We start from the raw sequence: 12,708 nt of genomic DNA, 5'->3' as shown, positions 1-12,708 counted from the left end.
ACACAAAGACCCACTGAACCTACTGGGCTCAGATCTCAGAGAGCTACTGCCATCTCCCTGAACTTCCATGCTCCTGCTGAGCAGGACTGTGAGGTCCATCTGAAGATGGCTGTGGTTCACCTGGCAAATCCTCTGTGGGACACCTGAACAGAGCAAACTGGCCCAGATGTCAATCCTTTTGGATATAAGGAAAAGCACAGGGGAAATGAAATGTGCTCCAAGTTAAACAGATCTCCCAGATACCCTTTTATTTATCTCTACACTCAATGTGGGGATTGAACTCATGACCTCAAGATTGAGATTTGTACACTCTTCTGACTGAGCCAGCCAGGTGTCCCCAGAAATCTTTTTTTAAAAGGAAATCAATTGTTGCCTCCTGGCTTAAATCCTCCAATGACTTCCCATTGCACTTAAATGAAACCTAAACTAAACCTGACCATATCTTGCCCTACAGGGCCCTACAAGACTCCTGTGGCCTCTCCAGCCTCATCTTGTACCAAGATTTCTTATTCACTGGAATTCTCTTCCTCCAGACCTACTTATGGCTGACCCCTACTTGTCACTCAGCTTTCAGCTCAATGTTACTTCCTGAGAGAGCTTCCCTGACCATCCAATCTAAGGAGTCTGTCATATTAATACTATTTCTTCTATATAATTTGACACCCTCAGGTATCATCATCTTATTTTTGTTGTTTCTCTTTCCATCAAAAAGCAAGCTATAGGGTCACCCGGTGCCCAGAACAGTGACTGGCACATAGATGGTGCTCAATATGTATTTGTTGAAAGAATGAATAAAGATGGTAAGCATGAAAGTCACACTTGAGATTTCTACAGCCTCGGGGCGAGAAGATGATAGAAGGAATGGCCCACCGGATGGTAAACAGATTTAGAAACCTTGTCCCAAGAGAAAAATTTGAAGGCACTAGGGAAATTTCTCCAGGGGAAGAAAAGACTCAGAAAGAATGGCATAACTGACTTAGAATATCTGAAGGGGAAGCACACAGAAGAGGAATTAGATTTGTTCTTTTACTCCAGAGGAGAACCAGGGAAAATGGCTAGAAGTCAGAGGTGACATGGGAAATGTAGAGTGTCAAGAAAATTCAGTTCTAGTCTTGCCCCAGACACTGATTCACTTTGATCTTTAAACTAGTCTGCTTCCCTTCCCTGCAATGTGTAAGGAACCAGACTGGATCAGACAACAAATGGGTTTTACCTCAGAGGCTAACTCCAAACGACTGGTAGAGGCTGCTTGGAGCACGGTGGTGAGAAGGATCCCAAAGAAATGGAGCAACAGGAACAGCCATCAAAGGGCAATGATTAATAAACTGGGGACACACCTCACATGATGGGATACTGTATGGGATACTGTATGGGATAATAAACTGGGGACACACCTCACATGATGGGATAGCTTTTAAAAACATGCTTGATCCTGATAGCAGAATATAAAAAACACAACAGAACTATATAGTGTTTGATCTTTTAACCACCAGCCCACAGGGATGATAAGCTCCGTAGTAATACATACAATACAACCGCATTTTTATAAAAAGATAAAAAGCCACACAAAAACCCTTATATATCTTACAGTATCTATATAGGAATGTGCATAAAGAATTGTGTACAAGGACACACCCTGGGCTGTTCACATTGGTTACCTTGGAGAGAAGAAGGAATTATTAACTTTCTTCATATAACTTTGTAGCATTTCACTAGTTGCAAGTAAACATATATTACTTTCGTAATTTTCTTTCTTTCTTTTTTTTTTTTTAAAGATTTTATTTATTTATTTGACAGAGAGAAATCACAAGTAGATGGAGAGGCAGGCAGAGAGAGAAGGAGGGAAGCAGTCTCCCCGCTGAGCAGAGAGCCCGATGCGGGACTCGATCCCAGGACCCTGAGATCATGACCTGAGCCGAAGGCAGCGGCTTAACCCACTGAGCCACCCAGGCGCCCCTACTTTCATAATTTTCAAAAAATTTTATTTGAGAAAGTTTTATGATTGCATTCTACTTTCCGGTTCAGTGAGAAAGAACACTGTGATTGATTACCAATGTTTGCCCTGGATGCAGGATGGATGAGTGGTAGTTCACATGCCTGAAATAATCAGTTTCCCTTCCCAGCTCCAGCATTTTGTGGCTTTCGGCCTCAAGGAGACAGCAGCTGCCTCAACATAAGGAAGAATTTTAAAATAATGTATCTGTCCAAGAAAGGAATTGGCTGCCATGTGAGGAGGTAATAAGCTCCTTGGCTGCTGGAAGTGGTCAAGTGGAGGCTAGATGAACATCCCTTGGGAATGGGAGGGATTCCTTCACTGGGTAGCAACTCATAAGATAGAAGGACATGTTACTATTTCAGAGGGAACATTTGTGACGAGACGTTTGATATGCCAACAGCATTTACGGCAAAAAGATGACCAAATCCACGAACGAGACCAAAGATGTGCACTCTCTTTCCCATAAACTTTTACTGGGTTGTTACTTTTCCTAAGCAACATCACTGTGCCCCCCAAATAAACTGCTGATCAGCTTCTTTCCCCAAATAAGTAAAGCTGTGGGAGAGGGCAGGGCCTCAAACATGACACTTAATAGTTAAGGCCAGGTTTTGAATGAAGCACGCTGGTGAGGACTACAGTGAGTTGAAAGCACTTACCCTGTCTAAAGGGAGAAGTCACTCATTTTAGCTCTAATCAAGTGCTGCCATGGGGGAATGTGGGCCCAGTATTGTTAGGTTTAGTAGTTCAGGGTTGTTTTTTGTTTTTGTTTTTTTTTTTTAGTTTTTTGTTTGTTCTTTAAAGAGGAACCAGAAATCAGGATTTTTTAAATAAAATTCAGCTATTTTTAAATATTGGAAACAAATTCATATTAAAACAGCAAAAATGAACCACTATCTAAGAAACAAACAAAGCCTGTGGCCTGTAGTCCTCGGAATAGATGGACACAAACTGGGAAAAGACCAAAAGTCCGCTAACTATCCTTCTCTCTCATGCCACCCAGCTGCTTGGGAACATGACTGGCACAGAGAATCTAATACCCAGCCATGGTTCTGACAATCCTCAGTAAACACTAGAGGGTTTAGAGCAACAGTCACTTTTAGGATAGGAGAAGGATGCTGGGTGTTTGGTGTGGATAGTGACTGGAGAGGACTGTATGGCCTTCTTTCATTGAAGGGCCAGAGGTCCCCAGCTACCTCCTGTCCTGGGTGCTTGGCACGCAATGAGAAGGGAAGGGCTGCGCTGGTATGATGGCCAGGAAAGAGGCATCAGCACTGACTACTGCAAGGCACTTTACTGTGATGGATTCTGGTGGATCTGCTTGCCAGACAGCCATTCCCATCTTCTGGTACCTCTGGAAAATTAACTGTCTTCCTTGGCTCCAGGAGGAGACACAAAAAATCTACTGGCCAAGAATGTCCTCACTGGATTCCTGCTGGAACTACTGGGGAGAATAAGTTCTCCATTAGAGCTGCTCACATTATGCAACATCTCCTGATGTTACTGGCTGCCACTTCTGCTACCTCACAGTGAGAGCCTGTCTCAGAATGAAGCTGACACAGATGAAAGCAGAGTCAAGAGGTAAGGGGACAAAGAGGGAGCCTTGTTCACATCTGAAGCTCTGGATCAAATCCAGCTAGTGTGAAGCCTCCTCACCTCAAACTCTTCAGTTATATGGACCAATAAATTCCTTTTGGGCTAAGGACAGCTGGAGTTGTGTTTCTATCACTTGAAGTTGGAAGAGCCTTGACTGCTCCCATACAAAAACAGAACTCACCATTGCTCTAGTCTTGTATTCATGTGACCAAAAATGACTCTCTCCTTTGAGGAAAGACTCTAGAGGGGGACCCCTATGGCAAAAGCCTCTTGGACAGTCCCAATATTACCGCTGCCATATTTGGTCTTCAACGGACCAAGTAACCTTCTTTGGAAGCATCTATCAACCCTGGAAGGTGGGAAATGAAGCCAAAATTGGCTAAGAGGTTCTAGGAAAAACTGTTCACTAGGCTCCCCTCTTTGGCTTCAAACAGCAAGAGGTGGCCCACAGATAGGAGGTACCTCCGCAGGTCAGCTCTCCTCATTCAGAAGCCAGACTGTGGAGTCAGATATGGCTGAAACCTGGGCTCTCCTGCTGATACTTACTTACTCTGTTGACCTTAATCAAGTAACTCAGTTTCTTCCTCAGTGAATCTTGTTGTAAGAATAAAATGAAACAATGTGTATAAAAATACCTAAATGAATGCTTAGCATATTTCCCTATACCACCTATCGTGTCATATGCTAGACCTTATGCTAACAGCTTTTTGTGGATGAGTTCATTTGATTCTAAAAACAACATATATGCTCTATTTCACATATATACACGAGGTACACATGTATTCCACAGATGTACACACACATTATTATCCTCATTTCACAAAAGGAGAAACAAACACAGAAAAGGTTAAGCCACCTAAGATTATACCCAGCTAAGCAGAGATTTTCAAGGCCAGTCTGTCCAGCTTAAGAGCTCTTGCTTGCTCCTAAGAATGTTACAATCTCCTGTAAGTTCACTTCCACTGCCTAGAAAAGTTGGGCAAAAGGTAAACCCTTTAATGCCAACATCTCTGGATAAATAAGGGGGTCCTGTTAGCCTTCTTACCCATTCTTAGCCCTTCTATAGTACCCACCCAGGCCTCTGAAGAACTCATACTTCATGAATAAGGTACCAGCTAGTTACCTAAGGTTAACTCACTATCCTGACTTGAGAAGAGCAGGAAAATGTCAGATGCCAAGGGAGCTCAACTTCTTTTTTATAAAGATCAACCATTATTTTCAGAAACTCTTGAAATATGTACACAAAATATGTATAATATTGTCTCAGCCAAGAATGAGGCTTTTGTATGAATAGTTCTCGGGAACAGAGGGAGAGGAGGGAAGAAGCCAGGAAGGGCCTCCTGGAAGATAAGGCCAGCCTGGAAAGCTGTGGGAAAACTTGAAGTAGAGAGGAAGCTGGTATCCCGGCCCCTTGCCCCCATGTATTGCTCTCTTTCACTCATCCCATGCTTAAATGTGTTGACCCTTCCCCAATGTAACTCCATCTTTAGCTCTTTCCTTTCTCTATACTAGTATCCTTCACTTGATAATCAACTCCCACAGGTTCAACTATCACCTTTTTGTGGACAACTGAGAATTTCTTAAAGTCATCTTGGACTCCTTTCTCTTCCATAAAATCTATTCATCTGGTCTTGATAATTCTTTTTTTCTTAACATCAACTTAACATGCCCTCCTTTTTCTTTCCCAAAACTCAAGTGGCTCTGGGACTATGCTGTCTGGGTTGGAAACAGAATCCTACCATTTACTACCTATATAACTTTGGGCAAGAGATTTCACCTTGCTGTGACTGTTTTCTCATCTGTAAAATGGGTTTAAAATAGTACCTACTCTTATAGAGCTATTAGCTACTATCATCCTGGATTCCTCTCTTTCTCTAATCCCATTATTTTAATTTTTAACTTTTTATTAACATATAATGTATTATTAGCCCTAGGAGTACAGGTCTGTGAATCGTCAGGCTTACACACTTCATAGCACTCACCATAGCACATACCCTCCACAATGTCCTTAACCCAACCACCCTCTCCCTACCCCTCACCCCCCAGCTGTCTAATTCCATTATTAAGTCCTATTTTCTCTATACTGAAAATACATCTAGCTCTCTCATTTTTTACTGCCACCATCATATTCAAGTTACGATCTTTTTTCATCTGGACAAATGTAATGCCTCCTAATCAACCTCCTGCTTCCATTTTTACCTGTTTTCCTTGCAGAAACCAATGAACATTCTTTTTTTTTTTTTTTTTTAAGATTTTAATTATTTATTTGAGAGAGAGTGAGAGCATGAGAGCTGAGAAGGTTACAGGGAGAAGCGGGCTCCCCATGGAGCTGGGAACCCAATGTGGGGCTCGATCCCAAGATTCTGGGACCATGACTTGAGCCGAAGGCAGTTGCTTAACCAACTGAGCCACCCAGGTGCCCACCAGTGAAAATTCAACAAAAAAAGAAAAAAGGAAGTAACGAAGTCAGACCATGTCACTGTCTTGTTTTAAAAACCCTCTAAAGCTTCCCAAGTCTCTTAAATAAACATATAAACTCCTTACCAAGGCCCACAAGGTCCTATGTGAACTAGACTCTGTCAACCTCTCCAATCCCTTGCCCCTTCTCCCTTACACTGGTTTCCTTGTTGTTCCTTGAACACATCTCAAGGCCTCTGTCACTTTTGTTGACCCCTCTGCCTGAAATGCTCTTCCCAGGATCACCACATGGCTGGTTCCCTCCCATCAATCAGATCTGGGTTCATATGTGCCCCAGTCTTCCTCATCTTCCCAGGAAGGAGTTTTTGGTCTGATATCATCCAAAGGCATTTCTTTGAAGGCTGCAGCTCTTCCAGAAATGCCTAGTCTGTAAGATCCATGAGGGAAGGAAAGACTGTGGCTCTATTATTCGCAGCTATGTTTTCAGTTCCTAGCATAGCACCTGGCACACAGCAAGCACACCCTCAATATATCTGTGAAATATTCCCCCTCCCGCCCCCACAACCCTTACAGCAGTCCTTTCTCCACATAAAACAATGCTTAGACTGGAATGCCCCACTCCAAGATCACCCCACAACTATGCCTTCTCATCTTTCAGGTTATCAGGTTCAATTGTCACCTCCTCAGAGGCCAATTCTGACCATTCTGAATATGGTGGCCACAGCCACCCCCTTTTTCACTCTACTGTTTTAATTTCTTCATAGCACATATCACTGATTTGTTTATGTATCTCTCCACTGCCCCATCAGAATGTAAGCACCTTGAGTTCCAACACCTCGACTGTTTCTTCAGTGCTGTATGTCCAGTACCTAGAAAAGTGCTTCCATAAATTGTTTAACTGCTAGAGCTGAAACTTTTATACTGCAAACACTGTTGTTCTATAACCTGCCCTCAATCAGACTCTATTCAACAAATTTACACTAGAACAAAACAAAACTCTACTCAAAGTAATTTACCTAACTCTTCACAAAGTTCAGAGTCCAAAAAACCCAAAGTTGAAGTACAAAACTAAACACCACTACTCCTGGATTCCGCTGCCCTACTCTGGAGCTACCGTGAAAACTGGGCAGCCATCTCTTCCCTGTCTCTATCAGTAAGATCCCAAAAGAAAGTCTGGTTGGGTCAGGCTAACCATTGACTCTCTGGATCCAAACAATCACAGAGTGGAGAATGACTAGGGCTGAAGAACAAGGGAGGAGGGAGACTGTCACCAGTACTCAGTAAGGTTGTGGTATGGAATCACAGCAACCTCAGCAAGCAAGAGACAATTCCAGGGTATAGAACCCCAAACATGTCCCTAAGGATCTTCTGTTACTTCACACGTATTCAGGGAAGAAACTGTTTTCACACTGGGGCTCTCAGGAAAGAGTTCTCTTTCCACTAAGGCTGTTAAGGAGGTAGGATGTAAGCCTGGAGTTGCTGAAGGCCATCTTAGTCACCACAAGCAGAAACCTGTTGAGGATGGGGCGCCTGGGTGGCTCAGTGGGTTAAGCTGCTGCCTTTGGCTCGGGTCATGATCTCAGGGTCCTGGGATCGAGTCCCGCATCGGGCTCTCTGCTCAGCAGGGAGCCTGCTTCCCTCTCTCTCTCTCTCTGCCTGCCTCTCCATCTACTTGTGATTTCTCTCTGACAAATAAATAAATAAAATCTTTAAAAAAAAAAAAAGAAACCTGTTGAGGATGAAGCTAACTCTTTGGAGAAACGGGCAGAGACTACTGAGAAGACTGTTTGAACTCCTGGATAAAGCTAGGTCTGAAGCCAATCTAGACCTGGACTTTTTAGTAACACAAGCCAATTAATTCTCTTTTTTGATTAAACCAGTTTGAACTAAGGTTCTGTCATTTTCGTCTCTGGAGTACAGGCTCACCTAAGCCATTTATTTATAAGCCATTTATTCTTGATAACACTGAGCAGTTATACACAGGGCATTGTTCTAGATACTTTATATGTATTAACTAGTTCAATCCTTACAATAATTTTATAATATAGAATATCATTATTAGTTTCATTTTTTAGATGTGGAAACTAAGAACCAGAGTAAAATTTAAGTAATTATTCTAGGTCACAAAACTGGTAAGTGACAATGTGGGATGGAAATCCTGTCTGGCTCCAGAATCTGCATACTTAACCATTATGCTACAACGCCTCACTGCACCCAACCCTATCGGAACAGAAAATCCAACTCTATGACTCATGGCACTATCATCTAGGGACTGACAGGGTCCAGAGACCTATTTGTGCCACCTGTCTTCAATTTCACCATTTGTAAAATGAGATTAATTGTAGCTTACCTACCTCATAGGGTTCCTATGAGGAACATGAGATGAGAATACATGTGAAGCGTTTAGACAGTGACTGGCAAATAGTAATTACTCAATAAATAGTAGCCATTAGTATTATCACTCTATGGGTCACAAAAGTGCAGCTGGCAAATACAACAGAGATGGAAGAGATCTGTTTTCTTTCATCTCTGTCCTTTAAGTGAAGAGAAGAGATGCATGGGTGGGAGATGAGGAGGCCTTCTTCTTGTCTTTGGCCCACTGCAAAGCTGTTAACTGCCTAGAAGGCTACTCACTACCATCCCAACTCCTGTGGAACATCACCAAGCCCCAAAACCACCTTTCCATGAAGTCTTTACAAATAAAAGGATCCCTCTTTCACTGCCAAATTTCCACAGCATATATTTGTACCTCATGTTCTGTCCCATGTACCTGCCCAAAACCTCTAATGTACTGTGAGCGCACTGAAGGCAGGCCCCACTGTTTATCCTGTGATCTCTGTTTCCTCTTCTAGACCCTAGAGAGAAACAGAATCCCTCAGAGAAAGCTGAGAGCCCTGTGGAGGCCCCAGACTTACAAAGGTGAGAAGCTAACCAGGATGGGTTGCAGGTCACCGAGAATAGGACCTAAGGCAGCTCAGAATCAGGAATGAGCACACAGAAAAGTCCCTCAAACAGCAGTAGGAGGGGTTAAGACAGCCTCTTCTAGGAGGAGAGACAATGGGAGCTGGGTAGAGAGAGAGGACAAGAGGGGGTGGGGAAGGTGTATAGAACCTGAATGGGGAGTGAGATCTGAAAAACTTAGAGATTTCTTGCCAAATGCAGAAGGAGGAGTTGCCCATTCTCTAATAATTCCCAGTAACTTACAGAGGGCAGATCCCAGTGTGGGATTCAGAGACAAGTAAGACACATCCCAGTACTTTCCAAACTGGCTAGTCCAGTGAGGATGAGTAGATAAGTACATGAAAAACTACAAGGGAGAAGGTGAGTAGTGCTCTAAGAAGTAAAAGAGAGGACTCTCAACAGTAAGACACAGAGAATGAAAAGACCTGAGGGTGTCTTAAAGGGAGAGTGCCTACGTGGAGAGAAACAGATGAAGATTAGAAATGGACATGTGTTCAAGGAGATAGCAATTTAAGCGAAGCCCCAAAGGCTGGGGTATGGTGTGGAAGGGAAGCCAGGTGAAAGTGCTGAGGAAGACCTGTAAATAAACCATTCGAAGGTAGAATATGAAGTAATTGCTCAGAGGGTGGGGTAACCTCTGACAGAAGCCAGAATCCTTTCAAGGAGGCAGACTTTTTGGAGGATGGATATTTCACAAAGGGGACTCTCAGGAAAATGGGGGTGGGCAGGAGTCCAGAGGTACACCCTGAAGCATCTTTCAGGGGGCTTTCTGTGGCAAAAGGGAAATCTTCTTGGGGGACAATGGTTCTCAAACTCAAGCATGCACCAGAATCACCAGGTGGGTCCCTAAAAACAGACTGCTGGATCCTACTCTCAGGTCTTCGGGTTCAATAGGCCTGGGCTGGACCCAAGAATCTGCATTTCTAACCAGTTCCCAGGTGATGTTGATGCTGCTGGCCCAAGGACCGTGCTTTAAGGATCCCTGGTATAGGGGAAGGGATTCTTTAGTGAGGAGGCCCTAAAACGGGAAAAGGAAGGAGAAGGCTGCTGAAAAGAAAATGGGGGAGTCCTCAGGAAGTCTCTAAGGAGGGGGTTGAGGGTCTCTCAATCTCCAAAGGGAGGAGTGGTCTTTGAGGATGAAACCTTAAAAAAAAAAAAAAAGGCCTGTTTCTGAAGGTTGAGATTTCAGGAGGTGAGGCTGTCTCTTGAGGATCTTTTCATTAAAAGGAGACAGTGGAGGCTCTAGAGGGTGAGGGGAACCTGCAAGATGCTGGGGACCTCTGAAGGACAATGTGGGGAAGGAGACTCAGAGCTGAGAAGGATCTCTGAGTTGATTTCAAAGAAAAAAGAGCAGAGGTGGTGAGAGGATATAAACAGTAATCCTAAAAGGGGTAAATCTGATAGGGTACTGAATGGATGCATGAGGCAATGTTCCGAAGAAGTCTCAGAAAGTGCTAAAGATTAGGTTGCCGATGCAGGGCAATTTTGAAGAAAATTCTCGAAAGGGTATCTGCAGGAGGTGTGGTCTCCAGAGAAAGGCTTTGGATGTGCTGGGGCAGGATGGCAGAGATCTTTTCAGGAACTCCTAAGCTTAGATGAGCTTAGATGAGGAGAAACCTCTGAGTAAAGTCTTCGAAAGATAAAGTATGGGAAAAATGGGTCTTCTGAGTAGAATGTGGGAATGTCAGGGTAGAAAGTCTTTCAGAAAGAATTCTGGGACTTTCTAAGAGCAGGACCTCAGTTATTTTAAGGGAAGACTGAATAGGGAGGAGGTTCTAGAGGATGTGAGGGAACCTGTGAGGAAGAGCTCAGGGAGGAAGTCTCTAGGAAAGTGTCTTAGTAAGGCAGGAGCTCTGAACAGTGATTCAGTGGGTTCTGGGGGTGTGTCGGAAGTCTCTAGGAAAGTGTCTTAGTAAGGCAGGAGCTCTGAACAGTGATTCAGTGGGTTCTGGGGGTGTGTCGGAAGGGTCTCTGGGAGGGATTTCAAGGGCTTATCCCAGGAGAGCTCAAGGGGTTGCGGAGGTCTCTGAGAAGATGTGAGGACATCTTAGAAAAACTGCATCTCACAGAGATCATGAAGAGTCTTAAAATTTAACAGGTTTTGAAACTTCAACTAAAGGCCAGTCTAGAAAGGGGGATTTTCAAGGGTCATCTAAAGAGAATTCTAGAGGATATCAGAGACTACAAGGGACCTTTTTGGAATCCTGAAGAAATCTGTGGAACATGTGGTGTAAGTTACAGAGAAAGAGTTGGGATAGGTAACAGGGCTTGTGGAAAAGGCTTTTGGAATATGGGATATGAGTTCTCCAGAGATTTCATTTTGGAGGAGACATTTGGGAGAAGTGAGGGCGGTCTTGAGGGAAGATTCTTGGGGTATGTGAGGGTGATCTCTAAGGCATTTCAGGCTGGTGAGACTTGGGGGACCCAAAATCTTTGGGAGAAATCTTTGGGATCTGTGGAAGGGTCCTAAGGAATGACTTCGCAAAGGGGGAGTGTGTATGGGAGATGCTGGCGCTTGGGTGGAGGAAGGGTCCTCCAGGTGAATTTTGGGGATGTGAGGCCATTTCAGAGAGTCTATGAGGAAGAATTTCAGGGTATATCACGGACATTCCAAAAGACATGGTGGCAGGAAGGGGTTTGGAGATTTGGGGGCCATGTGTGAAACATCTCCCAGGTGATTTCTGGTGTGGGGGTAGGTAGGAGGGAAAATTCTTGGGACCTGAGAAGATTGTGGAGATATGCGAAATAGGTCTCTGGGGAAGATTTCTGGAATGTGCGGGGTCTGGAGGGGATCTCAGGGAGACTGCAGAAGATTTTTAGGGCTTATGAGGGAGGCTCGGGGAGGAGATATGACACACATTGTTGGAATAGATGAGGAGTGGCCTCCGGGGAATATTTCTGGACGGAGGAGGAGGATGGGGGATCTGGGGCCAGAGGAGGGGTTCGCTGGGGAAGATTTCCGAGACCTAAGCCGGCGTCTGGACAAGATTCTGTGGACGTAAGGCGGGGAGGGGGGGCGGGGGTCTTTCGGAAAGATTTCGGGCCGGAGGAGGAGTGCGGGTTTTCAGGGGGCTCTGGGGCGGCTTTGGCGTGGCTGTGGGAACGCCCTCCAAGGAGGTGTCTGAGGCAGACCTGCGGGCGGGGGGGTTCGGGGGTAGGTCCCCCGGCCCCTCGCGGTCCCCAGGGTGTGAGGAGGGTTTTGGAGAAAAGCTTCCCAGGCGGCCTGGGCGGGCGACTCGGGGGTCGAGGGTGGGGGATTCTCTCGAGGGCCGGGACCCCCGAGGCCCGCGCTCGCCGCCGCCCGCGGCTCGGGGTCCCTGAGGGGGCGGGGCCGCCCGCGCGGCCTGGGGCGCCCTGAGGTGAGCCCCGCGCGCCCCGACCCGCCGCCGCCCTGCCGCCGCCCGGCCCTGTCCGCGACTCACCGCCTCGGCCTCCGCCGCCGCCGCCGCCGCTCGGGCCTCCTCAGGCCCCCGCCGCCGCCGTCGCCCCCTCTCCGGCCCGCGAGCTCCCCTCCCTCCTCCCGCACCGACCACCACCACCGCCGCCGCCGCCGCCGCCGCCGCCGCCGCCGCCGCCGTCGCGCTGCGTCACCGCGCCGTGCGTCACCGCCCCTGGCCCCGCCCCGCCGGGGCCGCTGCTCGCCGGCATTAGCTCACGCCGCGGTGACGAACGGCGCGCCCGCCAACGGGCGGCGAGGGCAGCCCGAAGGGCGGGAGGTGTGCGCGGAGAAAGGCGGGGTC

General features: G+C 46.1%; 1 protein-coding gene across 1 annotated transcript in view; it reads right to left on the bottom strand.

Moving 5' to 3' along the window:
• The window catches only part of SAMD4B (sterile alpha motif domain containing 4B), a 38,835-nt gene extending 26,420 nt beyond the window's left edge, over positions 1 to 12,415 (bottom strand). The window contains exon 1 of the mRNA XM_044256602.1: positions 12,391 to 12,415. The gene's annotated coding sequence lies outside the window, so the exon portion shown is untranslated. The remainder of the gene's footprint in view (positions 1 to 12,390) is intronic.
• Between the last annotated feature and the right edge of the window lie 293 nt (positions 12,416 to 12,708).

The sequence above is a fragment of the Neovison vison genome, chromosome 7 (genome assembly GCF_020171115.1).
Source record: "Neovison vison isolate M4711 chromosome 7, ASM_NN_V1, whole genome shotgun sequence".
Lineage (NCBI taxonomy): Eukaryota > Metazoa > Chordata > Mammalia > Carnivora > Mustelidae > Neogale > Neogale vison.
Note: the sequence above shows the minus strand (reverse complement) of the source record. Positions and strands in the feature narration are given on the sequence as shown.